We start from the raw sequence: 15,822 nt of genomic DNA, 5'->3' as shown, positions 1-15,822 counted from the left end.
CCTTGCAGGTCAGGGAGTGCAGCTGCTGGTGTGGGGGCGGCAGGAGCCACAAGCCGGAGCAGACAGCCAAGATAATGGTGGACAGTGTGGGAAAGCTAGTGTGAGTAAACCTCTAATAAAAGAACTAATGTCTGTATTACACAAAGGGAGTCACTGGGGACCCCAGGCTCTATGTGATGCAATACTTAGGAATTATGGGTGTATAGGGATTTATACCCTCACTAAACAAGTATGTGGAAGTTGTGTAACTTGTCAAAGGGTAAACAAAAAGGTGATCAGAAAACAGGCCACAGGAGGAAGGCCTCCCAAACTAAGACCATTTCAAAGCATTCAAGTAAATTTCACAGAAATGCCCAAAGCAGGAAAACTAAAGTATTTACTGGTAATCATAAATCACCTTTCAGGCAGGGTGGAAGCCTTTCCCCTTCCTAATAGCCACTGCCAGGAATGTGGTCAAAATAACATTAAAACAAATTTTATGGCTGGGCGCGGTGGCTCATGCCTGTAATCCCAGCATTTTGGGAGGCCGACGCGGGTGGATCACAAGGTCAGGAGATGGAGACCATCCTGGCTAACACGGTGAAACCCCGTCTCTACTAAAAATACTAAAAGTTAGCCGGGCAAGGTGGCAGGCACCTGTAGTCCCAGCTACTTGGGAGGCTGAGGTAGGAGAATGGCGTGAACCCAGGCAGCAGAGGTTGCAGTGAGCCCAGATCGCACCACTGCACTCCAGCCTGGGTGACAGAGCGAGACTCCGTCTCAAAAAACAAAACAAAAAAACAAATTTTACCTAGATTTGGCTTGGTGAAAAATATTAATTCAGACAACGGGAGCCGCTTTACCTCAAGGGTGTTAAAGGGAATTATGGAAAGTTTACAAATTAAATGGAATTATCACACCCCTTGGCATCCCCCTTCCTCTGGAAAGATAAAAAGAATAAATCAAACTCTGAAAAAGCTATCACCAAACTAATCTTAAAAACTAAAATGCCCGGAACCAAATGTCTCCCAATAGCACTCCTTAGGATTAGAACAGCCCCAGGAAAAAACTTGGGATTGTCCCCCTACAAGTTATTATATGGGCTCCTATATTTTGGCAGAGCTACAAATCTCCCTACTATGGAAACCAAGGATCAATTCTTAAGAAATTATAAACTGGCCATATCCTCCACCCTGTCATCCCTTAGGTTAAAAGGACTTCTAACTCAAACTCCGCCTCTTAAGTTTGCTGTTCACCGCTTCCAGCCTCATGATTTCCACTTCTAGCCTGGTGATTTGATGCTGATTAAAACTTGGAAAGAAGACAAACTCCACCCAAGCTGGGAAGGACCCTCAAGTGCTCCTAACCACTGAAACAGCCATGCAAACAGCTGAACAGCAGCAGATTCACTGTACTCTCATCAAGGGACTGGTAAAACAGACCCCAGAAGGGAGGGGAAAACAACAGTCTCAAAAAAAAAAAAAAATAAGTGCATGGGTCACCTCAGGAACCCTTAAAGTTAACTCTAAAAAAAAATCTAAAAATAAAACACAGGCTGGCCCCATTTCTGGAAGTTAATATGGCTAAAATGGGCTACTATACAAAAAGCAGAACGTCAAAATGGAAACTGGCAGGAACTCCTCCCTACCCAATCAAGTTGGTATCAATGTGACCAAGATGGTAGCAACACAAACTATAAGATTTAATACCTGCCCAGTCTTATCTTGTGGGAATTTGAAAAATCAGAGACAGCTCTCACAGGTAAATAAGTATCTTTGCCCTGAACATGATACAGGTTACAGTAGCACATGACTCTACCCCAGCTGGGATGATGTATGGTAAACTACTCAATTTCAGGGTTGGACAATAAACACGGGGCGGGTAACTCTGAGCTGGAGACCCTTAAAGAATAAACTACATCTGTCCAAGGGCTCCCCACCAAATAACTGCCAGAATTTAAAATGCAATCCTACACTCATCACCATTAACAATCCAGCCATTCTAAACCAAGAACCAAAGGAAGCGTCTTGGGTATATGGGTTAAGAGCAGACATCACTGGGAAAGACCCCCTAGGGCAATTCGTTCTCAAAAATCAAAAACTCAACCTCCCATTTGCCCGGGACTACTCCAACTCCCAACCCTAATAAACACTTTAGTCCACCAAATAATAACCCCAAAAGGGTAAAAATAATTGAGGTAAAGAATTTAAGGCAAACCTTAGAAATTGAGACAGGGTACAGGGATGTGAATGCCTGGGTCGAATGGGTCAAATTTTCGGTACAAGCCCTCAACAAGAGTAACTGCTACCAGTGTGCTGCGAAACAACCTCAGGCAAAGGTGGTTCCATTTCCTCTAGGATAAAATATCAATCCTGATGGAATGCGTTGCATGTTGGCTCTATACCAGAACAAGGATGCATAGGAAAATGAAACTTACAAAAGTCTGTCATTGCTCTTTCCTGCATTGTGGAGGTCAAATCCCAGAGCAATTCCATCGTTCTCTATAGGGAATATAAACCACTCCTCTTGTTTCTCTAGGCAGGCGGCAGAGTTCAATAAGCCCATGGGAGAATTTTCAACTTGTACCCACATCCTAAACATCAGCGGTAAGGCAATGGCAATCACTCAGCTCTCCACATACCCAGTGCTAACGTCATGTGGTATTGTGGGAAAAGGAACCTCCGTAACCTGTTACCATCCGATCGGATGGGGACTTGTGCTTTAGTCCAATTGGCCATTCCCCTCTCCCTGGCATTCCATAAGATACCCAAAAATACACATGGCCACCAAAACCGAAAAGATGTAACAAATTCTTTTAATCCCAATATACATGTTAACCCAATAGGAGTCCCTAGGGAGATGCCTAATGAACTTAAGGCCCGAAACCAAATACCTGCTAGGTTTAAGTCAGCACTCTTCTTGTGGTCAACTATTAATAAGAATGTGGATTAGATTAACTACATCTATTATAATCAACAAAGATTCATCAATTATACTCAGACGCCCTCAAAGGGGGTAGCTAGCCAGTTAAATGCCATCAGCCAAATGGCCTGGGAAAACAGGCTTGCACTAGACATAACACTAGCAAAAAAGGGGGGAATATGTGTTATGCTGGGTGGGAAATGTTGTACTTTCATTCCTAACAATACTGCCCCAAATGTAACCATCACGAAAACTTTACAAGGACTAACAACTCTAGCCAACAAACTGGCAGAAAACGCTGGAATTAATAACCCATTTACGGGTTGGCTAGAAGGTTGGTTTAAAAAATAGAAAGGCATGGTAGCTTCAATCCTTACATCTCTCATAATTGTGGTAGGAGTCTTAACAGCAGTGGGATGTTGTATTATCCCTTGTGTGAGGGGACTAGCACAGAGATTAATTAAAACGGCTATTAATAAGCAAATGCCCATAACTTACTAGCAAAATAACCTGCTACTATTAGAAACCAAATTAAACTCACTCTCCAAGAAAGAAAAAAGTTAACAACTTCTAAAGCAATTCAGGGACCAGAAAGGTTTAAATAAAAATGCAACCAAAGAAAGTAAATAGAAAAGAGGAGAGAATTAGTGAGAAAACATTTTAAATGGTCCACTTTCAAGGCATGATAAATCTAAGGACTGGCTGCCAGCCTGCAAATGTAACAAACCGCAGGGCTCATGCACCTAGAGCGTCACAATAAGCGAACAGAATGTAGAGGAGGGGTCAGCCAATAAAAGGGAAGAAAGTTTAGTTATTGGGAAATCGAAATTTAAGCGAGGAAGGGGATGGGGTAATCCATCAGCCTTATAAGGTATCCTTATAAGGGTAACCTTATAAGGGGTGTAAGACTTAGGCAACATCCAGGAAGATGGTAACCCCATAGAATATAAATCATGCTGCTATAAAGACACACGCACACGTATGTTTATTGTGGCACTATTCACAATAGCAAAGACTTGGAACCAACCCAAATGTCCAACAATGATAGACTGGATTAAGAAAATGTAGCACATATACACCATGGAATACTATGCTGCCATAAAAAAGGATGAGTTCATGTCCTTTGTAGGGACATGGATGAAGCTTGAAACCATCATTCTCAGCAAACTATTGCAAGGACAAAAAAACCAAACACCGCATGTTCTCACTCATAGGTGGGGATTGAACAATGAGAATACTTGGACACAGGAAGGGGAACATCACACACCAGGGCCTGTTGTGGGGTGGGGGGAGAGGGGAGGGATAGCATTAGGAGATATACCTAATACTAAATGACGAGTTAATGGGTGCAGCACACCAACATGGCACATGGATACATATGTAACAAACCTGCACATTGTGCACATGTACCCTAGAACTTAAAGTATAATAAAAATATATATATATAAAGAAATAATTGGTTAATTCATTTATTTCTAACCCAGGTTTTGAGGGATGTCTCTAAATCTGTGAAGAATATTTGAAATGGTTTGTGCTAACTCATGTTTAAGAAAGATTATCCTTAGCAAACTAACAAAGCAACAGAAAACCAAATGCCATTATGCCATTATAAGTGGGAGCTAAATTATGAGAACACGTGGACATATAGAGAGGAATGACACACACTAGGGACTATTAAAGGGTGAAGGGTGGGAGGAGGGAGGAGATCAGGAAAAATAACAAATAGGTACTGGGCTTAATACCTGGGTGATGAAATAATCCGCACAACAAACCCCCATGACACAAAATTACCTATGTAACAAATCTGCACATGTACCCCTGAACTTAAAATAAAAGTTTAAGAAAGAAAAACAAAACAAAACAAAGAATATATTCTTTTCTTTGCTAAACTTCTGATTACTTAGGTTCTATTTTGAAATAAGGTGGGTTTTTCTAACCTATGCGTAATACTTACATCATCTCACAATTCATCATTGCATTTAATAAGCCAGTACATCCTTAGGAAATATAACAACCCAAATAACTTAGCTTTCCTAGAAAATGGAAACTTAGACACGTGAAAATTCACTTGTAAAAAATTAGTCCTTAGTCCTTGTAGAAACTTGTAGCTGCCTGGCTAATAGCGTTTCAGAAAAATAGCTCAAATAAGCAAACAGGCACATAGAATATAAGTTAAATAAAAAAGAAAAGACATAAAAAATTAGAACAAAAAAAAGAAACAGATAAACATGAGGTAAAGGAAGTAATTATTAAGTTTTCTTATAAAGTATAAAGCAACAAAAACTACTATAGCTTAACAAGATTACCTAACAATTTATCACTGGACAGGACCCTAGGAAATCAAGTCTTTCCTTTGCAAAGATTTAGGAAACTGAGGCCCAGACTTACCCAAGTTCACAACTGGTCTAAGATCAGAAAGCTCATTAGTAAAACTTGAAACAGACTGTAAGTTTTCTGACTCTTAGTTGAGTGACCTACTCAATATTTCAATAACAATCAGATAACTACCTCATCTTTGAAGCCACCTCCACCTGTATCTATCCCATCCTCTTTGCCCTCTCAACTCTGCTAAAACTGAAGAAGCATTTCTGCTCCTTTTTAAAGCTAAACCTTTTACTCATCTTCTTTCCCATACTACCTCTCAATGTCAAGGATTGTGCTTCTGCAATTGTGCCCTCTCCACAGGATCATTCCTATCAACAAAGAGGTGCTAATGAAGCTGATGCTTGATTCCATGTTCTGTTGCATCTACAACTCAATTTCTCCACTCCAATTTTCCAATAATTGTTTGAAGAGTAATCTTTAATCTAGAATGCTATCACCACTTCTTTTCCAACCATTTCCTTTTGAACCCACACTAGTTAGGTTTTCATCCCCACCACTCCACTGAAACAGCTTTTGTCAAGCTCACCAATGACATTCACCTTCCTAAATCCATCAGCCAAGTTTCTTATTTTTTGTTTTGTACATCTCCTCCCACCATCAGCCAATTTTCTGCCCTACTGGTCCTTAACCTCACAGTAGTGTTTGACATAACCAACCATTCCTTCCCTCCTAAAAACTCTCTTTTCTTACTTGCTTTTCCATAGTGATCTATTTTCCCGGTTTGCTTACTGCCTCGCTGGCTGTCTCCTGTCAGTCTCCTTTGTTGAATCTGCTTCCTCTTCCTGATCTCTAAATGTTGGAATACACAGGGCAGCACATGTTATCTACACTCTCCTTAGGTGATCTCATCTAGACTTCATTTACCCTGGCTTCCACATTCATATATTCACCTTCCTACTTGACAATTCTATTTGGATATCTAAAAATCATTTCAAATGGACATGTCCAAAACTGAAATCATTATCGTTCCTTTTCCACCTGAACTCTTTCCTATGTTTCCGATCTCATTAAATGGTAAATCCATCCACTGAATTACTCATGACACAAATCTAAAGATCGTCCTGGATTCCTTCTTCCTACATCTCTCATCCAAACCATCTGTAAAACCAGACACTTTAATCTCCATACTACATTCCAGATCTGACCATTTCCTACCGTCCACAGTGCTACTGGTCTAGTCTAAGTCATGTGAGTCTAGTCCACATCCATGTTTTCTCTGTAGGACTTCTGCAATAACCTCTTAACTGATATTCCGCTTTCATCCTTGCCTCACATCAGTTTTTCACATGACAGTGAGAAAAAGCAACTTAAAACAGAAATCAGACCAGTACTGCTCTCCTGCTTAATGTACTTCAATGGTCTCCTATGGCCGTCAGAGTCCTTAACCAGGCCTGCAAACTTATACAAGGTCTAGCCCTTCTGTCTACTTCTCTATCCTTACATCACTCTTCCTCTCAAATCTCCTTTTTCAGGCAAGCTAGCCTTCTTCTGTGCCTTCAACATATAAGATTTTTGCCAACAGCCTTAGTACTTGCTGCACTAACTAGAACTTCACAAAAGTGGTTCCTTCTCTTCTTCCTGTTCTCAGCACAAATGTCACCTTCTCAAAAATGGCTCCCCTGACAATTTTCTATTAAAGTGTGCCCAGTCACTCTATCCTATTACTCTGCTTTATTTTCTTCACAGACCTTGTTACTACTGGAAATAATCTTACATTTATTGCCTTACTTCTCCTACTAAATATAAGACCTGTGAGACAGAACTCTTGTCTGTTTCGTTCACCATAGTAAACACACCACCCACCATTCATTATTTGTGAAATGAATGACTATAATGTTATTTCAAATAGAATATTAAGTTCCATTTTATAAAATTTTCCTTTTGGTTTTAAAGAAAATGTTAAATCTTCCCTCTTTTAAAATAATTGCATAAGAATTACTTAAATCTCTAAAATTCCTGAGAGAGAAAAGTTAGCAAATCAAAAAGTTTTCCTCGGAGTCGCTGCCATTGTAAAGCTGAAATATTTTTTTCTAGGTTAATTTTAAATAACTGAGAACCTAATAAGGCTTCAAACAAAATGAATTTCACCTGCAGTTAAAACAGTAATTTCTGACTAATGTAGTCATAATACTATTGAATAAATATAATTATTCTTTTTCTTAAAAGAAAAAAGTGATCTTAGATTAACAGAACACTGAAGATTTATAGTCCATGTGTAGTTCTGCACCTAATTTAAACCAAGAATGAATCAGTTAACAGCTGTTCGTTGCGGGGGGAGGGAGGAGCTGAGGAGTGAGGGGTACTTGTATGTATCCCGTTAGTTCCCTCTCAATGATAATCAAAGAACTAACTAGATAAAAGCAAAAAAGGAAAATTATAAGCCTTGTGCCCAATTTCAATTCCTAAGAACTGTTTATTTCCTAAAGCTGGCTAAACATGCCTCTACAGCAATTAATAGAAAGCTACCAAATCTAATACTTGACATTGTTCATCCAAAAGTAAACTCTCCTTAAAAAAAGTAAAAAGTCTCAAACAGTATAGATTACACATAACAGGTCAAAAAAAAAAAGAAGATAACCTAAAGATCCTCGAGCGCCAGAAGTTTCTTTTATCTCCGATTACAAATGAATCAGAAAACAAATCTAAGCTGTAGAGTCCATTGTATATAAATATCATAATGATATCTAATTCGTCTGACTCTAAGAAACCATCTTAGTTTTAAGAAAAAAAAACTGTAAAACCAACAAACTGTTAATTTCCTGACATATCCCTGTGCTCAGCTTCTTTGTATAAAACATTGCTGACTGGCTACCTTTGCTGCCAACAAGAGTTCACACAACAGACAACTAGGCAAATAAAATGGAAATAAACTTAAGTGAGAAAGATATAAATAAGGACATTTCTCCTCCCCGCAAAAAAGATGAGATAAAAGTAAAAACCATATTGCTACATTTGGTTACTGCTCCTCTTCCACAAAGGAGAAATGAAGTAAAGTTTCTCCACTCTTCTAATACATGTCCCCACGTATTTATAAGCATTTTCCTTATTCTACTACTTATCTGCATAATCTTGCTTAAAAACCAAACTATTTTTATTTAAAAATAAAAAATAAATAAAACAAAAAATAAAGTTTGGATTTAAAGTATGGTCAAATATGATCAATCAGATCACAGTAAATACTACACTTGAAATGTAAGACATAATCAGCTTATTTTAAACATTTTAAGCAATGGATCAAATTAAATCATCTTAAGTACAGTACATATTCCCAAAGTTCAGTCAGTCAAATGAAAACATCATAAAATGTTCATTCACTCATTCATTCAAGACATTTACTGAACACCTATGAAGTGTCAGGCACTAGATTATAGATGCAGCTGAAGATACAAAAATGAGTAAAATATGACTGATCCCTTACCGTTAAGTAATTCCCAACGAAGAGGAAAAAAAAAATAATGCGACAGTCTGTAAGTACTAATGATAAAAGGAAGCAGAGAAAGCTTAGTAAACTCAGAACTAAGATTAGTTTGAGAAGGTTTCTAGAGGAGATAATGCCTAAATTGAGTCTTACGGTATTAGCAGAGGTTAGGCACAATTATAATTTCATGCATGTGTGTGTTTGAAAAGTGGGGTGGTAAATGAGGTTAGAAAAAGAAGACAGTGAAGTACGACCCTGTCTCAATAAGAGGATGCAGCATTTGCAAAAGTAAAAGGCATTAGATAAGCATGGCATATCACCAAACTGCAAATACTTTACAACTGTGCTGTCCAACACAGCGGCTCCTGAGCACCTCAAATGTAGCTATTCAGAATTGGCATATGCGGCAAGTGTAAAATACATGTGGAATTTTGAAAACTTAGTACATAAAACAGACCATAAAATAGCTCTTCTATAATCTTTCTTACATTGACATATGCTAAAATAATATTTTGGATATATGTGGTTTAAAAATATATTAAAATTTCAGCTGTATTTTACTGTGTGTCTACTGAAAAAATGGATATAGCTCACATTCTATTTCAAATGGACAATGTTAGCTTAAAAGGATGGCACTGGCTGGGGAGTAGTGCTAAAGTAATAGTAAGTGGGACTGGATCGGGTGGAAGATAATATCACAAGAAGAATCTCTATGTCATTAATAAGTTGGTTGGAAACCAAGGCTCTTCAGTAGGGTTAATATGATCAGATCTGACATTTGCAAGGATCCATCTCCAATCTAAGAACTGGAGGGCAGGAAAGCTGGAGGAAGAATATCAATTGGTCTCGATAATCACTGACAGACAGTGTTTTGAAGGTAGTATAACTAGAGATACAGAGTACAGAATTGAGTAAGATAAACTACACTTGGTGAGATATTAAATACGAAGTCTGAGAATAGAGACGAACTTGAGTAAATTCCAAAGTTTTGGGCTTGCAAAATGAGGAGAATGTGGTATTCAAGCAGGACAGCTTTGGCAGGGAAAGGTGATGGGTTCAATATTGGACATACTGAGTTTGGGATGCCTATGGATGGGAAATTTATGTGGAAATACCAAAAATTAGCTACAAAAGTTTGACAGTAACTCAAAAGTTCCAGATCAGAAATAAAAAATTGGGAGAGTGTTAATAAAACACAAATAGTGTAAGCCAAAGGAGAGGAAGAAGACAGCCAAGAACACAGAGTAAAAAATAGAAGAACGAAGATAGAAGACTGGATTATTGGGAAAAACAATAATGAAATATGGAGGGCCGAGGAAGAAGAGATACCACAAAAGAGTTGAAGAATGACAGGCAGAAGAAGAACCCAAGAGAATGGTAGCATCTTTATTTTAATGGGCTTCCATTGTGTCCCACAGAATTATAGTTCCACAATATGATTAACGGAAGAGATGTGACTGACAAAAGAAGAAAAATCTCTTTTCCAAAGTCACAAACTACTTTTTGATATTTAAAATGATACTTTGTCAACTTAGAGAATCAAAACAAACTATTATTTCCTATAACTTATTTGGATAAACATACTAGCCAACATGCAGGAAATCACAAAGTGAAATATTTAAAACGGTAATACAGAATTTAAATGTGGAACTGGAAAAAACATAGATTAAAATAACCAGGCAAAAGAAAGAGGGAATGAGTAAAGAACTGGAAACATCGGTTTTACCATTCTAAAAAACATATCCCTCTGCCAAAAACTAATTTAAATGATGACTTTTGATTCCAAAGACATCTCTAACGCAAGTTCTTAACGTGAAGATAAAGGAGGGGAATAAATATGTATGTGCCCAAGTATACTTTCCAAAGAACAAAGTGAACAAAAAAGGAGTTTATATCAGATGAACTGGACCAGGGCTCTTCACTGTTAAACACTATCCCACGGTCTATCGAACGTAAACGTCACGTATCTGAGTACCGACTCCAACTCGAGTGTGCCAAAAAGGCACTTTCTTTTTTCTTTTATTTGTAACCATCTTTACTCCTCTCATCCCATCCCTGAAGGACGTATAGAAATATCACAGCCTGGACAAGTACGGCTTTCCACTCTAATCACAGTTTTAGTAATAACACATCTATTATTATCCGAGAGCTACCAAAGCCTCCTTTTCCGTCTTGGCCCTTGGCCCTGCCCCTCCTCTCTAGTCTTGAGTCTCCACGGGCCTCCAGGGTTTTTGTTTTCTTTGTTTTAATAATAACCACTTCTCTAGATCCGCCTGCTCCCTTCCTTCTCTTCTCGCTCCCGGGAAGCAAATACCCTTTCCCAGCTCCTCTCCTCCTAACTTCCCAGACCCCCCAGTGCCGGTCAACCTCCCTTCCTCGGGACCCTCTCAGGAGCCGAGAGCTCTTTACTCATTTTCCTAAGTCTTCCTTCTCCTCGCGGTCCCTAAATCCTCCCCCATCCCTAATCCCTTCATCTTCCCTGGTTTAAGAACCACCCGCAGGCCCCCATCCACGAACGCCTCTTCGCCAGCTCCCCGACGCTTCAACCCAGCCTCACCTCGCACCTCCACCTCCCCCGCCGTCTCCACGCCCACTTCAAAGCCCACCTCCAACCCGCCGGCTCTTCCGCAGAGCCGATGCGGCGTCCCGCCTCCTTGCCTTCCCTCGTAGGACCGAACTCCCAGCTGGGGCCTCGGCGTCTGGCCGCCAAAGAGCGGGTGCCTGGCTCCTGCGGAGGCTGCCGGGCGGGTGCCCAGGTTGCCGAGATGCGGGAGGTTTAAACACAGGGATGGGACGGGGGCGAGGACCGCGGCTCCTGGCTGGCAGCGGCGGTAACCTGGGCTCCAGGGTAACGGAGGCAGAGGCCTAGACTACACTACGAAGAGACCGCAGCCAATCATGACGACTCTACCCGAGCTCCCATTGGCTTCTGTCTCCAGACGGCCCTTTTTATTGGCTTCAGTGGAACTGGAAGGCGGGACGGCGAGTGCGGGAGAAGGCCTCCATTGGCCGACCGCTCTAGCTGTAGCGGAGACCCCAAGTAGGGAAATTGGGGCAAAGCGCGGAGCGCTCCAGGTTCCTATGGGCTGTGCGGTGCGACGGCTCGACTGCTGAGCGTCGTGGGCTCCAAGAGGGACGCGGGCGGTGGGCAAAGCGGGGTTCATGATATAAATTGTAAAATTGGTGACTGCTTAATGTACAATTGCTTAGATTTCCTTTGGGAAATAACTTGCTTTTAAATGGTAAACAAATTACAAATAAACTGCTAGTGCTTCTGGGTCTTCTTACCGAAATGGCTGATTCAGGAGGATGCGGGGTGAGTGCACTATTTCCTGCCTCGAGATCCTGGCCGTGAATCACCAACGAGCCGCGAGTTTGGCTTGAAAGTGATTTTTAGGTTTTGGAACGGGTTTGGGGTGGAATGGCATCTGAAATATTTGCGCACAAGTTTGTTTTTTGTTTTTTTTCTTTTTTTAAGGAACGTATTGAGGAGCATGTCAGCCTATTGAGAGTTGATGTGTGACATATTTTCTCTTTTAAAAATGGCATTAATTGCGGGAGACAGGGAAGGTAAAAACAGTCCTCTTTCGTGAGGGCTTTAAACTGCTCCGAGCCATCTGATTATCAAGGTGGTTTAACACTACTCTGGTGTTCTCACTATTAATTTCTCACTGGCGTTTACCAACATTCTGTAGAGAATCTAATATTTGAAGGCAAATGCGTCTAATGAATCTTCTAACCATGGAAGATTGGTAATTCCTACTTCTCGCTTAACCTCGTTTTTCCACCGTTGCACTCTTTCAAAGCTTTCATTTTATCCTGTCAATACATTTTACTTCAAGTTACAGACTAACCCACCCAAACAATATTGTGATTAAATGTAATTTTCTGTATGCGAAATATATCTGTACAAGATGGCAGTCATCTGTTAGTGAAAATAAGATGAGTAATCCGTAAATTGCACTGAATTACTTTTCATCGATTCTTTAATCTATCTCTGCTGACACTGTTAAAATAGCTCACTGGTTATTATGGACTCTGTTAGAATTAACACGTAAATGTGTGGGTGGATTACTTATAAAGGAAGTTGCTAGGAAGAATCAGAAAACATGCCGTATTTACGTGGACAAATGTCTGTCACGGGAGCGTCAAATCAGGATTGCTGAAGGACAGCTGAGAATGAAACCACCATTTATTCAGCACTCAGAATGCTCCAGGCAGTGTAATCTCATTCCATCTTCATTCATGACTCCAGACAGGTATTGTTATTCATTGTTTATACTTGAGAAAGCAGATTCAGAGAAGTTAAAGTATCTACCACAACATACGAAAGTAGTAAGTAGTAATGCCAGAGTACAAGCCTAGGTCTACTTCCAAATTTCGTGGTTTCGGATTTAGTGCCTTCATTGTGTTTCACCTACAGGTTAAGAAGTTGTTAGTAAGCAAGAAAATATTTAAAACGCTGGGAGAATCCAAAAAATTGTCTAGTTGTGTGTAACATAGTCTCAGGATTCTTACAGTGTGCAATTTTATTCACCCCCTCATATTCATAGTAACAGTATCAGTTTGACCTTGAAAAAAGACCAAAAAATGTATAAATTTACAGAAGTAAAAACTAGTTTATTGAATTACCATTTTAAGAGGTTACCCCAAAATATGAGAAAACAGTTTTAAAAGTTTTATGATATTACATGGTTTTATATGTTATTTTTGATAGGTCTAGAATTTTCTAAGATACCATTTGACATTTCAGTACCACACAGGATTCTGCTTTTCAGAAATAAAGGAAACAAAGTTAACAAAACCACATTTATATTTCTGCCACTTGAAATTATAGTTAACAGAAATCAGACTCTTGTTTTTAAAGATTTTATTTATGAAACAAATTCTGCAATGGTCATTAAGCACTTTGGAGTTTTATTTTTAATATCCTGGGCTTCTTCCATTGATACTGCAATATCTCCAGATTTGCTACGTTGCTAACTGAATGTTCATTTTCTGTAGGACTTTGATTGGCTTCTTTATTGCTATATGGCAATGATATAGATTATATAATGTAATTAAAATATTCCTACAAATGCTTACTAGTAGGATTATTCTCATTTTCCTTTGGGGAAACTAGTGTCGAGTTTGAATGGTTTGTTAGAAGTTTCAAAAAAGTAGTAGGTAGATAAATAGACTCTGTAACTGTAGACAGAGAAATTACAATGACCATAATTTGTAAAAGGGGGACATGCTATATATAGTATCTTGGAAAGCACATAAGTATGATTATTCTTAGCTAAAGTTCAGTCCTCTATTTCATGCCATTCTACAAAAAAAGAAAAGCAGTGTCACAATTTTATATAATTTACAGAAATGTGATACATAACAAAAATTCAAAAAATTTTTAATTTCTTGATATGTTGCTTGGAAATTTTAAATTTATTAATAGATTCTAGGTAAATAGTTGGTTTTAGCATATAACACTAAATTTGAAACAGTATCTAATATGCTGCATGTTTAAGAGAAATCCAATGGATTGGTTGAGTTGGGTGTAAAGAACAGTATAATTGGCGAGGTGCTGTGGCTCATGCCTGTAATCCCAGTACTTTGGGAGGCCGAGGCGGGCGGATCCAGGTCAGGAGATCAAGACCATCCTGGCTAACACGGTAAAACCCCGTCTCTACTAAAAATACAAAAAAATTAACTGGGCGTGGTGGCGGGCGCCTGTAGTCCCAGCTACTCGGGAGGCTGAGGCAGGAGAATGGCGTGAACTCGGGAGGCAGAGGTTGCAGTGAGCCGAGATCGTGCCACTGCACTCCAGCCTGGGCAACAGAGCGAGACTCCATCTCAAAAAAAATAAAAATTAATAAATAAATAAACAGTATAATTTCAGACCTAGAAAGTGGGCTGCTCTGATGAAAACAAATGTAGTCTAATCTGATTGTTATTAATACTTGCTTTTGCAGTACAAAAAGCTAGTAGCCTTTGATTATTGCTCTGTTTAAAGGATAAAGTTTCTGATCACTTGATGAAATGTACGAGTTTTTTTTTTTGTTAATGGAGAAAGAAAACTGTTGAGATGTTTGTAAAAATGTGTATATACTTACAACATAATGCTGGTCATCAATAGAATGAACTACTGATTAACACGGATGAATTTTAAAGACAATATTGAGCAAAAGAAGTCAGACACAAAAGAATATATTCTGTATACTTCCATTAATAAGTGATTCAAAAACAGGCAAAATTCATCTAAACTGGAAAAAATTAGAACAGTTATTGACTGTGGGGATGGAGGTAGGATCAAGTGGAAGGGGCTGAAAGTTATTTTTGGAGTGATGTGAATATGCTGTTTTGACTGACGTGGTAGTTAAAGAGTTTCTGGCTGGGCATGGTGGCTCACACCTGTAATCCCAGCACTTTGGTAGGCCAAAGAGGGCAGATCACTTGAGGTGAGGAGTTTGAGACCAGTCTGGCCAACATGGTGAGACCCCCATCTCTACTAAAAGTACAAAATTAGCCAGACGTGGTGGTGTGTGCCTGCAGTCCCACCTACACGTGAAGCTGAGGCAGGAGAATCGCGTGAACCTGGGAGGCAAAGGTTGCAGTGAGCTGAGATCACACCACTGCAATCCAGCCTGGGCAGCAGAGTGAGACTCAGTCTCAAAAAAAAAAAGTTTCCTTTATCAAAATTCATTAAAATATATAAAATATATGTGCTTTTCACTGTACGTAAATTTTACCTCAATTTTTTAATGGCTTTAAAAAAGAATGCATTGGATTGTATAACAGAAAAATCTAGTAGACCTAGCTCTATGTATGGTTGGATCCAAGTGCTCAATGTCATTAAAATTGTTTCTTCTCTTTGTCTCTTGGATCTACTTTTCTACGTGTTGGTGTTATTTAAGGCAGGCTTTCCCTTCCAGGTATGGCCACCAATGCTCCAGATTTACATTCTATTTACCTTGCATCCCCAGTGGAAAAAGAATATCTCTTTCCTGATTGGTCCAGCAGAAATCTTGGTATTAACTCTGACTGCCCACACTTGAATATGAACTATTAGTAAGTACTGTGGCCAAGTGTTTGCTTGGGGAAAGAATATGATAAAGTCACCTTATCTTTCATGTTCGCTC

At 39.3% G+C, this 15,822-nt stretch overlaps 1 protein-coding gene across 2 annotated transcripts in view; it reads right to left on the bottom strand.

Moving 5' to 3' along the window:
* LCA5 (lebercilin LCA5) overlaps nucleotides 1–14,742 on the bottom strand; it is a 57,807-nt gene extending 43,065 nt beyond the window's left edge. The window contains exon 1 of one of the 2 annotated variants that reach the window (XM_055274188.2): nucleotides 11,262–14,742. The gene's annotated coding sequence lies outside the window, so the exon portion shown is untranslated. The remainder of the gene's footprint in view (nucleotides 1–11,261) is intronic. The other variant, XM_055274187.2, reaches the window with a different exon arrangement.
* Nucleotides 14,743–15,822: the final 1,080 nt, after the last annotated feature.

Source organism: Symphalangus syndactylus, chromosome 4 (assembly GCF_028878055.3).
Source record: "Symphalangus syndactylus isolate Jambi chromosome 4, NHGRI_mSymSyn1-v2.1_pri, whole genome shotgun sequence".
Taxonomy (NCBI): domain Eukaryota; kingdom Metazoa; phylum Chordata; class Mammalia; order Primates; family Hylobatidae; genus Symphalangus; species Symphalangus syndactylus.
The sequence above is the reverse complement of the archived record's forward strand: the minus strand, read 5'-3'. Positions and strand labels throughout refer to the sequence as shown.